Consider the following 14,532-nt stretch of genomic DNA (forward strand, 5'->3'; position numbering starts at 1 on the left):
AGAAGCCATCAAATCTCTGTTATTGTAGAATTTTAAACTCTTTCCCACATTAACACTACTCTGAAAAAACTAGTCGATTAGATTGTTGTTTCTAGTTTGGTGTCAGAGGGAAACCCATAACAAATGATGTTTACACAGCAACTTATACTTTCTCATTTTAAAATAAATTTTAGATGTTGAATAGTCTAAAGAAATGTTGCTTTATTTCTTCTAAAATGTTAACTATCTCATGTCATATGGATAAACACTCTTTTTTGTCCCATTGTCTTTTATCTTTGCTTTTCTTTCTGCTTGTAGTACATGGAAAAAACTATTTATTCTAAAAAGAAAATAGGTTTCTTTAAATTGAAATTTTTAATTTATAGGCAAGCCCCAATTTTATCAAAGAACCACTAGGGGATGTTCAAATAACGGAAAATTTCTAAATCAGATGGCTCTTGCAGCTAAACAATATAGAATTTGGAATTTATTTTTAAGAATGTACATATAAATATACATATTATACACTTACATATTTTATGGTGAAGATGTATATATTTATATAAATATATGTATATGGAGCCCTGGTGGCACAGTGGTTAAGAGCTCAGCTGCTAACCAAAAGGTCTGCAGTTTGAATCCACCAGCTGCTTCTTGGAAACCCTATGAGGCAGTTCTTGCAGTTCTATTCTGTCCTATAGGGTCATTATAAGTTGGAATTGACTCACTGGCAATGGGTTTGGTTTGGTTTATATATATATATATATATTTATCTTTATATTTATATACACACATATGTAAATTATTTCAATTTCCAAGGTCTTTTTTTAAAAATTTTGAAATTAGACATAAGTTAACCTTTGTTTGTCTGATAAGTAACTTTACTTCATTAGCTGTTGTTTTGAGAACTACAACTTCAATACTCAGAATAACCAGAAACATATAGGCCTATTTTCCAAGAAGATAAAAAATTTGAACCTGTATTTTTTATGTGGCTACTGAATTGACCTGTAACAATGGAGTCATTGGAATCAGACTTCACACTCTACTAGTGCCCACTAGTGTCTACCACTCTGGTATTTTTTCTGTTATTTGGGTATTTGCATTTATTTATTTTTTCTCTCCCTGGAACCCTTTTTCCCCAGAGCTTCACATAGATTTTTCCTTTTCACTGTTTATAGAGATGTCATTGACTCAGATTGTCCTTTCCTGACTATACCTCCTAATAATACCCTATTAGTCACTTAATCTGTCACATAATCCTGTTTTATGCTCTTCATAGCACTTATCACTATCTGAAAAAAAAAACCTTAGTTAATATATTTTTAGGAGCCCTGGTGGCATAGTGGTTAAAGCAATCGACTGCTAACCAAAAGGTTGGCGGTTCAAAACCACCAGTGGCTCCACGGGAGAAAGATGTGGCAGTCTGCTTCCTTAGAGATTTACAGCCTTGGAAACCCTATGGGGTCGCTATGAGTGGAATCGACTTGACAGCAGTGGGTTTGGGTTTGGGAATATAGTTTTAAGTACTCAATACACATTTGTTGAAGGAATGATTGCTGAATACTTTTGGGGGCTTTGGGTCAGCTTCAAAGTAAGAATAGTGACTAAAACAGGAAGCAGCATTTATCCACCCACCTATCTTTTCCTTAATTGGTCTGTCTCCCTCACTGGATTTAAAATTTGGAAGAATAACAATAGTGATGTCTTATTCAGGGTTATAACACCAGAGGACATAGGAACTTAAAAAAAAAAAATTGAATAAATGAGTTAAACATTCCCCAGATTTATCCTCCAAATCTTGATTAGCTCATCAGTTAAATTATTATCCTAGTAGAACTTACCTCATAATGTTGTAATAAAAGTTCATTTAATTAGCAGTTTGTTATTGAATGTCTACTATATGATCAAAATAGTGCTGGGGATTTCGAACTGTACAGGACATAATCTTTTCCCTCAAAAATGTATAATGTAGTAAAATAATATGTGTAAAGGACCTGGTATATCTAGGTATTTAGTAGGTATCAATATTTGTTAGTTTCCTTTCCACCTTCAGATGTGACCCCATCTACCAGATCTAGTTGTGGAGTTATAAACAGGAACATAACTAATAAATTAGTTGATAAATATTACCTATTTATTCACATCCACTCAAGTTTGGTTATTGATCTGGATTGAATATTTTATCACCCATTTTATAACACTAAGTGTTTGACTTTATCTTGATGCAGAGTTTCTGGAGCTCTTGAATCCTTTTTCACTCTCTCCTAGGCCAAGGTAAGATAGTCTACAATGAGCTTCTACAAACTCTAGTAGACTGTACTGTTGTTGTTAGTTGCTGAGGGGTCAGCTCTGACTCATGACAACCCTATGTGTGCAGAGTAGAACTGCTCAATAGGGTTTTCAAGGCTATGACCTTTCAGAAGCAGATAGCCAGGCCTCTAGGTGGGTTTGAACCTTCAACTTTTTGGCTAGTAGTTGAGTGCTTAAACATTTGCACCACCCGGGAACTCCTGTATACTGTATTATAGCCCACAGATGCTCTTCTTTCCCTCTCTAGATTGCCTTCTCCACGGCCCTGTTGAACTAAGTGGCTGCGTGATTGCTTCGGTTAATGGAATGTGAGGGAAAGTGACGTGTTCCCCTTTCAGGTAAAAGCTTTAACAGCCAGTAGGTGATTTGCTATGCAATTTTTCCTTCTGCCACAAAAACAAACAACATTCCAGACAGGATGTTTGCTGTGATAGCTTGAATTCCGAAGTCATAATGACATGCAACAGGATCACAGCCTACCCACAATTGTTGTTGTTGTTAGATGCTGTTAAGTCAGTTCCGACTCGTAACGACCCTATGTACAACAGAACGAAACACTGCCCGGTCCTGTGCCTTCCTCACAATCATTGTTATGCTTGAGCTCATTGTTGCAGCCACTGTGGCAATCCATCTTGTTGAAGGTCTTCCTCTTTCTCGCTGACCCTCTACTTTACCAAGCAGGATGTCCTTCTCCAGGAACTGATCCTTCCTGACAACATGTCCAAAGTATGTGAGACAGTCTCACCATCTGTGCTTCTAAGGAGCATTCTGGCTGTACTTCTTCCAAGACAGATTGTTTGGACATACATGACGCATGAGAAATAAACTTTCTTCTTTTTTTAATTTATTTTCTGTTACCGTATGACTACCTAGGCTCTGAGTTTAGGACCATAAGAATCTAAAAATGTCACCCTTTCTTACCTAATCAATAGTTTTCTGCCTGGCTGATAATAATTATTAACATTTGTTGAATATTTCTTTTCTCCATATCCAGTTCTGTGTTAAATGTTTTGTCTTACATAATCATTTAAAAAAAATGATATAGATACCATTATTTTCCTCATTTTATAGGTAAGTGAATTACAGTTTATAAAATTTTGGACAAACTCATATAGTTAATACAAGATGGAACTACACATCAAAACCACAACTCCGTAACTCTAGAGCCTTTTTTTTTTAGGTACTACTCTGTACTGTATTTCCTTGATGAAGTGTTTATCATCTTTGACATATTTAAATTTTAATTTCTGTTTTTCCCTTTGCATTTTTATTGAAGTTTTTATGGGATTAAAAATTTGTTGTTATTGTTCTTGTTGGGTGCGCTGGATTCAATTCCGACTCAAAGCAATCCCATGAGTCAGAGTAGAACTGCCCCGTAGGGTTTTCTTGGCTGTAATCTTTATGGAAGCAGATTTCTAGGTCTCTCTTTCTTCCTTGGAGCATCTGGGTGGTTTTGAACCTCAGCCTTTAGGTTACCAGCCAAGTGCTTTATTGTTACACAAGCAGGGAGAATTTTTAGTACCTAGCAAAAATTTTTTAATTACTAGGTAAAAATTCTTTAGTACCTAGCAATTTAAAAATTTTATTCTTATGTCAAATTATCTATTTTCTTACAACATTTATACTTCATACAGTGATGTTTGTGAATTTCTCTTACTTTTTAAAATTATAAATTCTAAACTTATTCTTTCATTTCAGTGTTTCTCATCAATTATATTTTGACGTTGCTGAGAAATTTAGAAGAAACCAGATAATGATGAATAATAATTAACAAATAAAGAATGCCATATTTTGGCAGCAAAAAGAGAGAGAGAGAGAGAGAAAGACTTACTTAGACAAAGTAATCAATCCAAGAAATACAGGTAGTCCCTGGCTTACAGTGGGGTTCTGTTCTGATGACTCCATCGTAAGTCTGTTCTGACCTAAGTCAAATACTTCACTTTTTTTTCTTTTTTAGTTTTCATTATTATTGCCGTTTATTATCAGTATCTTAAATCTGATCTTTTAACATCTGTGAATGAACATCTGTGAATGATAACATCAGCATATTATGTGCTGCAATATTGTATGTAGTACATATTACTAACAATAAGATGGACAAAAAAAGAAAAAACAGAGGGTCGTAAGTGCGATTTGTTGTAACTTGAATATGCGTAAACCAAGGACACCTGTGCTTTGTAAATGCTACTAGATGATTTGTGGAAAGTACTTAGCATAATATCTGAAACATTATAGATATCAAATACATGTTAGCTACAATATTATTATTATTAGTCATAGTAATAGTATTTCTAATTGATGCCAGGCTACTCCCCCCACCCCTTTCAAGTATGCTATAATATACTAACGTGTACCTTATATTCTGTTTTGAGGTAAATGCTACAGTAGAGTGAATCCACATACAGCTAAGATTTCCCTTAACTGGATCCATAAACACAGCTCAGATAATTTCTTTATTGCTTTTCTATGTTACCAATTCCTTGTCTTTTTGTATTCTCTAAGTTTCAATGGAGTCAAAAAGAGTTTTGCTTCGTGAACTCAGAACAAGAGACTTTACAAGTTATTAAAGTATGTTACAAAGAAAGATGCCAAAAAGAAAAGAAAGTCTAACAAAATGCTTATTTGATGATATAAATGATGTGGAACATGACCATATTTTGATAAAATATGATAAATAATGAAGATAACAAGAATTCAACAAGGACTTTATAGTTCGCAGTGACACCCTTGGATACCCCACTGACCTACAGAAGTTAATATTGCTTCCAAAGTGCTAATGATCCCTGATTCTCACTCTTCATTCGGTGCAGGAGGTGTTCAACAACAAAATAGCTATTGGTACGCCAGAATTTTCTCCCCACAGAAAATCTTTGAGGAGATTTTTAAATGAGCTCCACTGTATTTACTCTTACAAGCTAGAGTGGAAGGATATTGTGATGAAATACAGGCCCTCAATAAAACTATGCCCCAAGCACTTTTGCTCTCAAGTAAATGTCTACAACTACAGTCTTAAAGTAGAAAGCTTATCTATTGCTTGACTACACACTTATAACATATTATCCTCATAAAGTTCAAGGAAATAAAATAAATCTCAGCTTTGTACTGCGGGAACCTCAGCACTGGCATAAAGACATCTGAGTTTGCATTTAATGCCTCTTTTGGATGTCTGAATTGGGCTGGCCAGGATTGTTTTTATGAAATGGCACCAGTGTTCCCTTTTTCAGTAGGAATGCATTGAACAAGTCTTACTTCTTAAGGTGTTCAGATAAATGTGTGGCTGCATGTGTATGCATATAGCTTGTTGTTTGATGGTGTCCTAGTCATCTAGGGCTGCTATAACAGAAATACCACAAGTGGATGACTTTAACAAAGATAAATTTATTTTCTCACAGTCTAGTAGGCTACAAGTCCAAATTCAGGGTGCCAGCTCCAGGGGAAGGATTTGTCTCCCTGTCTGCTCTGGAGGAAGGTCCTTGTCATCAATCTTCCCTGGTCGAGGAACTTCTCAGCGCAGGGACCCTGGACCCAAAGGACGTGCTGTTCTCCTGGCTCTCATTTCTTGGTGGTATGAGGTCCCCATGTCTCTCTACTCACTTCTGTCTTTTATATCTCTTAAAAGAGACTGGCTCAAGACACAATCTAATCTTATAGATTGAGTCCTGCCTCATTAACATAATTGCCACTAATCCCATCTCATTAACATCATAGAGGTAGGATTTACAACCCATAGGAAAATCACATCAGATGTCAAAATGGCAGACAATACTGGGAATCATGGCCTAGCCAGCTTGACATATATTTTTAGGGGACACAATTCAATCCTGAGATTTTTTTGCATTATCTTTACTTATTATTATTTTTTTCCTTAGTTGTTGTTGTTGTTAAGCCTCAAGAAATTTTTAGCTGTTGCAAAGCCCTGCCAAACTGTTGGTGATGAATGCTATCCTAGTTTAATATGTTCATTTTATTGATTGCTGACATTAAGGACTAAGGACTTATGTGGCAGGATGTAACAGACTAAATGCCACTAAAACCAATGTTTTTCCCCAGCATCTAGTAGATTTTCTAAGTTTTAATCATAAAGATTTCAATTTTACTGTTATTACAAATAGTTTGAAAATACATACCTATTTATTTCCAGGTGACATTTTTCTATATACTGTTCTATGGAAAAAAAAGAATTATTGTAAAATCAATGGCAGTATGAGAGAGAAATTACTGAATATTTCAGTGAGCATTTAAAGTTTACCAAATTTTGTAATGGTGTTTCATGCCGTAACATCCTTGCGTACTGTGCTGTTCAGGCAGCTACCCAACCAGTACATACTATTGTTGTTGCCTTTTCATGCCGTCTAGCCAGTTCTGACTCATAGCAACACTATAGGACAGAGTATAACTGCTCCATAGGGTTTTCAAGGCTGTAATCTTTATGGAAGCAGACTGCCACATCTGTCTCCCACGGAGCAGCTGGTGGGTTTCAAATGCTGATCTTGTGTTTAGCACCCATGTGCTTAACCACTGTGCCACCAAGGCTCCTTTCAGAACACACTAGTAGATACGTAATCAGCTGTTTATAGCTAGCAAGTGTTCTGATCAGTGTATTATTTATTCTGTTTGATAGGTGACCCTGCTTTACCAGTTTTTAGATTTGTGACTATTACCTGTCTTATTTCCCTCTCAGGAACAATTCTCAGGCAAGACACAAGAACCACAGTTGAGCCCAGATACTGGGCTTCAGTTTCTTAATTTGTAAAGTGAAGATATTAGAGTATATGACCTTTAAGCTGTCATGGAATTCTGGCATTCTCTGTTATTCTAGAAATGACAAGAATTATTATTTCCATGTTATATACAAGAAAACCAAGCTTCAAGAAGTTGGGATAGCTTAAGGACAGGTGACCAGGAAGTATCAGGAGAGTCATTCAATTTAACTCATATGGCTCCAGTGTTTTTTTTCTTTTTTTTCCTTCTAATTTGCCACTGTGTCCCCAAAATAATGATTTGTTATACAACCATTGACTATGGGATATAGTATAATATGGGTCAAGTGGGTTTCTTATATTAATTGACGAGAGAGTGATTGCCAGAATATTTTTATTAAAGGATAGATGTTTCCCATATACTCTGTGATTGTGGGTGCCACTATAAATGTTGTTGTGTAATGGATGTCCTTGAAAGAAAGGAGTTGCTCAAGCAAAGCCAGCTGAAAATCAACAAACTGTATTTAAGGATTACATCTATGGCTATAAATAGATTTTTAGAGTTCACATTTTGTGTGTCTTTATAGCAATCAATAGGAAGCCTTCTATAGCATTTAGATGTTCCCATGCTGATTGCTGTGACAACTACTGAATCACTGCTAGGAAATTCATTGTGTTAACAGGTTATATTGGCTAGCCAAACACATCCCTTGAATAGAATAGGAAACTACTGAAGAGAGTCAACATATGCTAAAAATATAAGTCTAGTTGAGTAGAGTGTAAAGAGGGGATGAAGGCAATTCCCTAAAATTTCTCTTAAGGATTAGGAGATTCCATAGTATTAATATTTAGTGTTATGTCAAATATATATATTAACAATAATTCCACATATGTTCATTTTCATATATTATGCAAGAACAAAAGACAAATTATTACATAAGATCATAACTGAGATTTTCATTTGTTTTTATCTATCTTGTGGTGGAGATAATAATAGGGAGGCAATCCAATCACATTTCTAAACACCACTTTCGGTAAGTGAAAGTTATGAGAGTTAATGGATCCATCCTCTAAAATCAAGAAAGTTGTCTTTGTTGGGGCAAAGTCACATTCCAAACATGATCTCTCTAGATTAAATCTCAGAACACTGGCAAAAATGACTCAGAGATTGCTATATTTTTGGCACTATAATTTTAGGAAATGTTCATTAAGATGGTGATAATTTAAACTATAAAGGGATTTTTATTTTAAATCAACCCCTTGAAACCATATACAGGTTTGTTTATCCCATCAGGTGCCATTGACTAAACCTAAGTGACAGAACAGCTCCCACTGGATTCACATTCACATTGAAATGGTCTTCAAAGGACACTTATAGGGTTGAAAGTTGTAGTGCAGTTAATCTGGAAAAAAGTAAAGGAAAGTTGTGACACAGTTTGAAATCTTTGAAGAGAATATCACAAAATAATAGAGATAATTTGAAATTTGAAAACTGATAGAGAGATATTAATATCATAATGAAAAATTAAAATCTATAAAATAAAATTGTGTAACTATATTTTTGGAAATTTTATCTGAAAAATATTCTATAAAGTTATGACAAAAACATTTATATATTCAGGGTTTTTAAAGGCAAATTAGGAAATTTAGAGGAGACCTTTGTTACTGTATTGTAACCAGTATATTTCTGATTTGTAGTATGAGTCTGTTGCCTGTGGAGAATATTAAGGTGAGGTAATTATTTTTTTTATAAAACATACTACAGGCAGGTACATGATTTAAACTGATATATTTATTCAAACACACAGAGAGTCATGGATGTTATATAATGAACACAGTTAAATTATCAGAAAAAATAGGGCTTCAAATCAGTTCTACCCAGTTCAGTCACGGCCAACAAAGCAAAACCCGAACAGATCCGAATGTTTAAAATTTGGATGAAGAGGACCAATAAGTGGCATGGGAAAAATGATGGGATGAAGCCCTGCTAGAAACTTAATCTCACCTTTAGAAAACAAGGGCAGCATGGGCATTGCATAATAACCAAATCCCTAGACCTGCAGAGTAGGAAATGAGGGTCTGCTCAAAGATAGCAGCCTACCACACTGCTCTGAATGCTGACATTCACATTTCTGGCAATAATCCAGTCTCTTGTGTCAGGCTTCTGAAAGGGCTCACTATTTTCTGTGCCTTCCATTCCAGGGCTTTGACCTGTCATTTTTCCCATTCTGCTTATCATTCTGCTTGACCCAAATTTTAAAAATTCTGGTCTGTTCAGATTTCACATTGCTAGCCATGACTGAACTGGTTGGAACTTGTTGAAAGCCCTGCAGAAAAACCATGCCATTCTAAGCATGGTTTAATTATTAATTTTTTTATTCTTTTGTAGAACCATTATCGCCTTTTTTTTTTTTTTGTAAAGTAGGAGGTAAACTATGTAATTTAGGTGTGAAAAGTACTTTAATGTTTTCTATAAAACTAATGGAGGAAATAAATTGTTTAATTTATAACGATAACAAAGGGAGGTTAAAATAAGGTTTTATGTTCTTTCATTAATTGTGGTATTTATAAATTTATGTTTCTATTTGAATTACCTATATTTAAATTATGAACAAAAATCCATCACCAATCACTGTGTGGTTGTATTAAATTATTGAGAGGCTTGCTAGTGTGATTTATTTTGTAATAATCTTAACTTTCTCATGTTGTTATTTTCTATATCTTTACATTGAGATTTAGAATACGCTTGGAAAAAGGAAAGCCACAGAAAAATTTAAATTTAAAATGTATTTGTATGTATAGAATAATGTAACGATATTTTATAAGTGATATACCCTTTGGTAATTTTTTAAAGAAGAGTTATATGCTGAATTTCAATGCAGTTTTTTAAACCTGGTTATTAGGCACTTTAATCCAAATTCATTATGGGTTTGGAATTTCAACAGACCTCAAGGTAAAAAATATTTCATCAGCAAAATTATTGCATCTTAAGGCAATATTTAATTATTAATTTTGTGAGGGTTCTGTTTTGGTTTCTTTTGCATTTTTTAAAGTGCTGCCTTACTAAAGGAAGTAATAGAGGGTACAATAACACTGCAGAGCAAATGAATCCACTGGTTTAAAACAAAACAAAACAGGTCAGCATTTTAAATTATTTTGGTCTTTGGAGAAGTCAGGACTTTACTCTGCATCAGTGCTTTTTAATTAAAGTCTGAAGTGAAAATTATTATTTTTTTTTATCATTTGGAAAATTATGCTGTGAATTATTGCCATTGAAGAAGAGTTTACATCTGATATGAGACTAAAAATTAGCAGAGAATCTTGAGAGAACTTTTTGAGTGTGTTAGGGTGTCTTGAAACTTGGGAGCATCTAGGCAATACCTTATCATGTTTAAGTTCTTAAAGTTATCTTTTTGCCTATTAAAGGGTAAAGAGTATGGCCTACTGATTGATGTTGTCTTTATACGTTTAAGTGTAATTGTATTTTAGGTTTTAATGAAGTTGAAATTCCATTTATGTAACACTAATTGTTTTAACACAAAGTTTGCAGACTAAGTGATACATGGACCATACCTCTAAGAAAAAATGGTAAATGGAGTAACTCTTAACAATAATATGATCAATAACCATAATAATGATAGTAAACAAAAAAAATCAATTGCCTCCCAGTCAGTTCCAACTCATGTTACAGAGTAGAACTTATCCATGGAGCTTTCTTCATTGTAATCTTTATGGAAACAGATTGCCAGGCCTTTCTTCCATGGCACCACTGGGTGTGTTCAAACTGCCAACCTTTTGGTTAGTAGTTAAGCACAAATCATTTGTGCCACCCAGGGACTGATAATGATAATAGTTTATACTTATTGAGGACTTAATCTATGCCATGCCCTGTATATAGCAGGTGACAATCACAATCCCGTTTTTCACTCATAACAGATCCCTGAGCTATTTACTACTATATTATCCTACTTGTTTAACACTTGAGTAGGAGTTTGCCCACAGTTAAACAAAATTAAAAGCTCTTTTGACTTGCTCCACAAGAGAAAATTGTGGCAATCTGCTTCTGTAAAGATTTACAGCATTGGAAACCCTATGGGGCAGTTCTACTCTGTCCTGTAGGCTCACTATAAGTTGGAATCAACTCAATGGCATTGAGTTTGGTTTGGTTTGGTTTTTGACTTGCACTTGTTTTTGAAGTGTTCGGTATCAAAATACTGAGAAAAGTGGTACATCTGCAATTCAAATGTCTATTTTACTTAAAAATCCATATTCTGAATTATGAATATTTACTGTTTTATAAATTATTAGACCAAAATTGTCCTACTCTAGATGGTCTTTCAGGATTGTGTCAAGAAGGTATCAAGAATTTACATTCTTATGCCTTTTTCAGTCATTATCTGGAAGGTTATACATAATTTAGGAAACTCAGTTGTCTTTGTTTCAGTAAATGCAACTGTAAATAGTTCTTTTTTTGGAAGCTCTTCAAGGATTTGAATACTGATTTGCCTTGAGAGAAAGTGGTGAGTGTGTAGCCAGGTGACAGGAGCTACTGCTGTTCTCATCTCCGACGTATTAAAGGTGAGTTGAGAAACACTAGCTTCTTAAGCAAATTCTCTGCAGGCTCAGCATTTTGACCATTATGCAACTCACATTTATTTCACAAACTTCCCTGTTTTTGGTTTCATGGATCAAAGAAAAATTACTGACAGTCAGTCCACTGGGATAAAGAGACAGTTCTTGAGTAATTTTATAAATGCCTTTTACTGAATGTTTTTATTATTATTAATATCAATTAAGATATTTCTTCTCATTCTGAAATGCACACTATTTATTACCTAGTGGAGAGAAAGCTAGACTGGGATTAAAGAAGCTAAAATTCGTTCTCAATTTCTTCTGTCTTTTTTGTGACCTTGCATTGCCTCAGAATACATCTATAAGACATTTAATCTGAGAACTCATCCTGTTTCTAAAATTCCAATGTAAATATAGCATGAGCATCTCATGATATTATGAAATAACAGACCATGTATGCTAAATGACCTTCCAAGTGCTGTATGATTCTACAATCACATTTGAAATGGCTGATTTACAAATATAAGCATTTGTTTTAAAACCCAGACAGTTATTTGTTCTAATCTTGAATCTTTTTTTTTGTTTTTTTTTTTTTAATACCCAAAAATATACAGTTTGTTTGATTTGGGTTTAGTTTTCAAATGAGAGCATTAAATTGAAGGTGACATTGTCTGGAACACTTTCCTCTTTCTGAGGAAAGAATACGTGGACACTTGGGGCAGGGAGGATGTATACAGCAGCAGTAATTTTTATCTAGTTTAATATCCCCTGCATTCAGACAAAGAGAAATGAGTTGTACTTTGAGTGCATTAGAAGACACATCCCCATAGGAATGGATAAAAATGTAAAAGATCTTTCCACTTTCACTTGTATTTGGAATTGTTTGGCGTCGGAATACCGAGACAAGTGAGAAAGGCATTAAGCTTGGAATATGGTCCCTACCCTGCCCTTGAATTTCACATTCAATACTCCTTTTGAAAAGCTCCCGTAAGAGACCATTTCCATATTATTCCTCTTTATGCTCAACTTGAATAGTCAAATATGACAGTTTGAAGCCTGATCTTCACATATAAGAACCCAACCTGGAATTGTAAGCACAATTGTATAATAATCTTTGGGCAGAATAGAAAGCAACAAACTTCCAATGAATCGAAACACCTGCTTTACAGATGGCCCATGGAGGACAAGACATACACATGTGGGCAATTCAACAAATTTAACAAGACCTAACGAGCCTTGAAACTGTAATTTAATTCTTAATCTCTGTGAAGTAAATTTGGTAATGACTGATAAGGATCATCATCATGCACACTTAAAGAGTCATTAACAGGAAAGTGGAAACACCTGTTCTTTTATGTAAGGTGGTTAATGCACGACTTTATCTAAGATTTGAAGCTGCTGTCCCTTGTCCAGGAACAACAATGATTCCAATTTGAAATTTTCTTAAAAACAAAATTCCATGGCATGATATACTTTAAAGTAAAGTTCCATAGTTACAACCTTGAGGCTATCAAATCCTTTATAACCTGTTGTATTGCCAGGATGAATAGGTATGATCTGTATACTGTCCTGAGATGGCTTTGTGAGCAGTTACAAACAAGGCTATGGTTGTGCTGTGCAGTTGAGTTCCATATGGTGACTATTTTCTTGCAGTGGATGTCTTTTGTTATTATCACATTAAAGTTTCTGATCATTCTTTCTCTGATATCACTGTTGTAGTTTCAAGTGCTTTTTTTTTTTGTTTTGTCTTTTTTATTTTTAGACAAAGATCCAAAAACCAAAACCAAATCTGTTGCCATGGAGTCAATTCCGACTCATAGCGACCCTATAGGACAGGGTAGAACTGCCCCATAGGGTTTCTGAGGCTGCAAATCTTTTATGGAAGCAGACTGCCACTTCTTTGTCCCACTGAGAGGCTGGTGGATTCGAATGGCTGACCTTTCGGTTAGCAGCTAAGCGCTTAACCACTGTACCACCAGGGCTCCTTAGAGAAAGATACTGGTGGTCATATTCAGCATTAACATCATGACTGGATAAACTGGAAACTGAGTAAACTATATGTTATGGATTAAATTTTGCCCCCTAAAATATGTGTTGGAATCCTAATCTTATACTTGTGAATGCAATCCTATTTAGAAATAGTTTTCTTTGTTATGTTAATTAGATCCTGCCTTAGCTGGGTGGGTTCTAAACCTGATTACATCTCAGTTTTAAGAAGAGCAGAATAGACACAAAGATGCATGCACACACACACACACACATACACATATACACTCGGAGGACATATGAAGATCATCTATAAGCAAAGGAATGGAAGGTTTACCAGCAGACATCAGAACTAGGAGAGAGGCTCACAGAAGGAATCATCATGGCGAAGACCCTGATTTAGACTTTCAGCCTTCAGAATTGTGAGAAAAGAAATTTCTGTTTTTAAAAGCCATCCACTTGCAATATTTGTGTTACATCAGGGGAAAATTTATCATAAAAGCCCAAAATGCAGCGTAGATTATTGGGAGAGATTGGACACCAAATATTTTGCCTTGCTTCTCCCATCACTTATTCTACTAGACTAGTGACACCACTCGAACAGTAGGTGGCAGAAATGAGTCTTAATATAAGGTGTTCTTTCGAATTCTTAAATTCTCTGTGACTCAGTTTCTTCATCTACGGATGATGACTTCATCCAAACCCATAGTTCGTGGGAGAGGAAAATGAGATAAATATCTGTAATTATTTCATAAACGGTCAGTTATGTGAGTTTGCTGTCATTATTCCCATATTCATTCTTTCATTCATTTGACACACTTATTATTGTGCATTAATTCTGATCCGGGCATAAATGTGTGTAGAATGTGAGAAGGGAGTGTTCTGAACAGTGCTTTACTCCTGGCATTCTGAGGAGCTAACCAAGGAAAGCAATAATTTGGATTTTTTTGGTTGCAGAATACATGACAGTGAAAATTTGGAA

Source organism: Trichechus manatus, unplaced genomic scaffold (genome assembly GCF_000243295.1).
Source record: "Trichechus manatus latirostris isolate Lorelei unplaced genomic scaffold, TriManLat1.0 scaffold00204, whole genome shotgun sequence".
Taxonomy (NCBI): domain Eukaryota; kingdom Metazoa; phylum Chordata; class Mammalia; order Sirenia; family Trichechidae; genus Trichechus; species Trichechus manatus.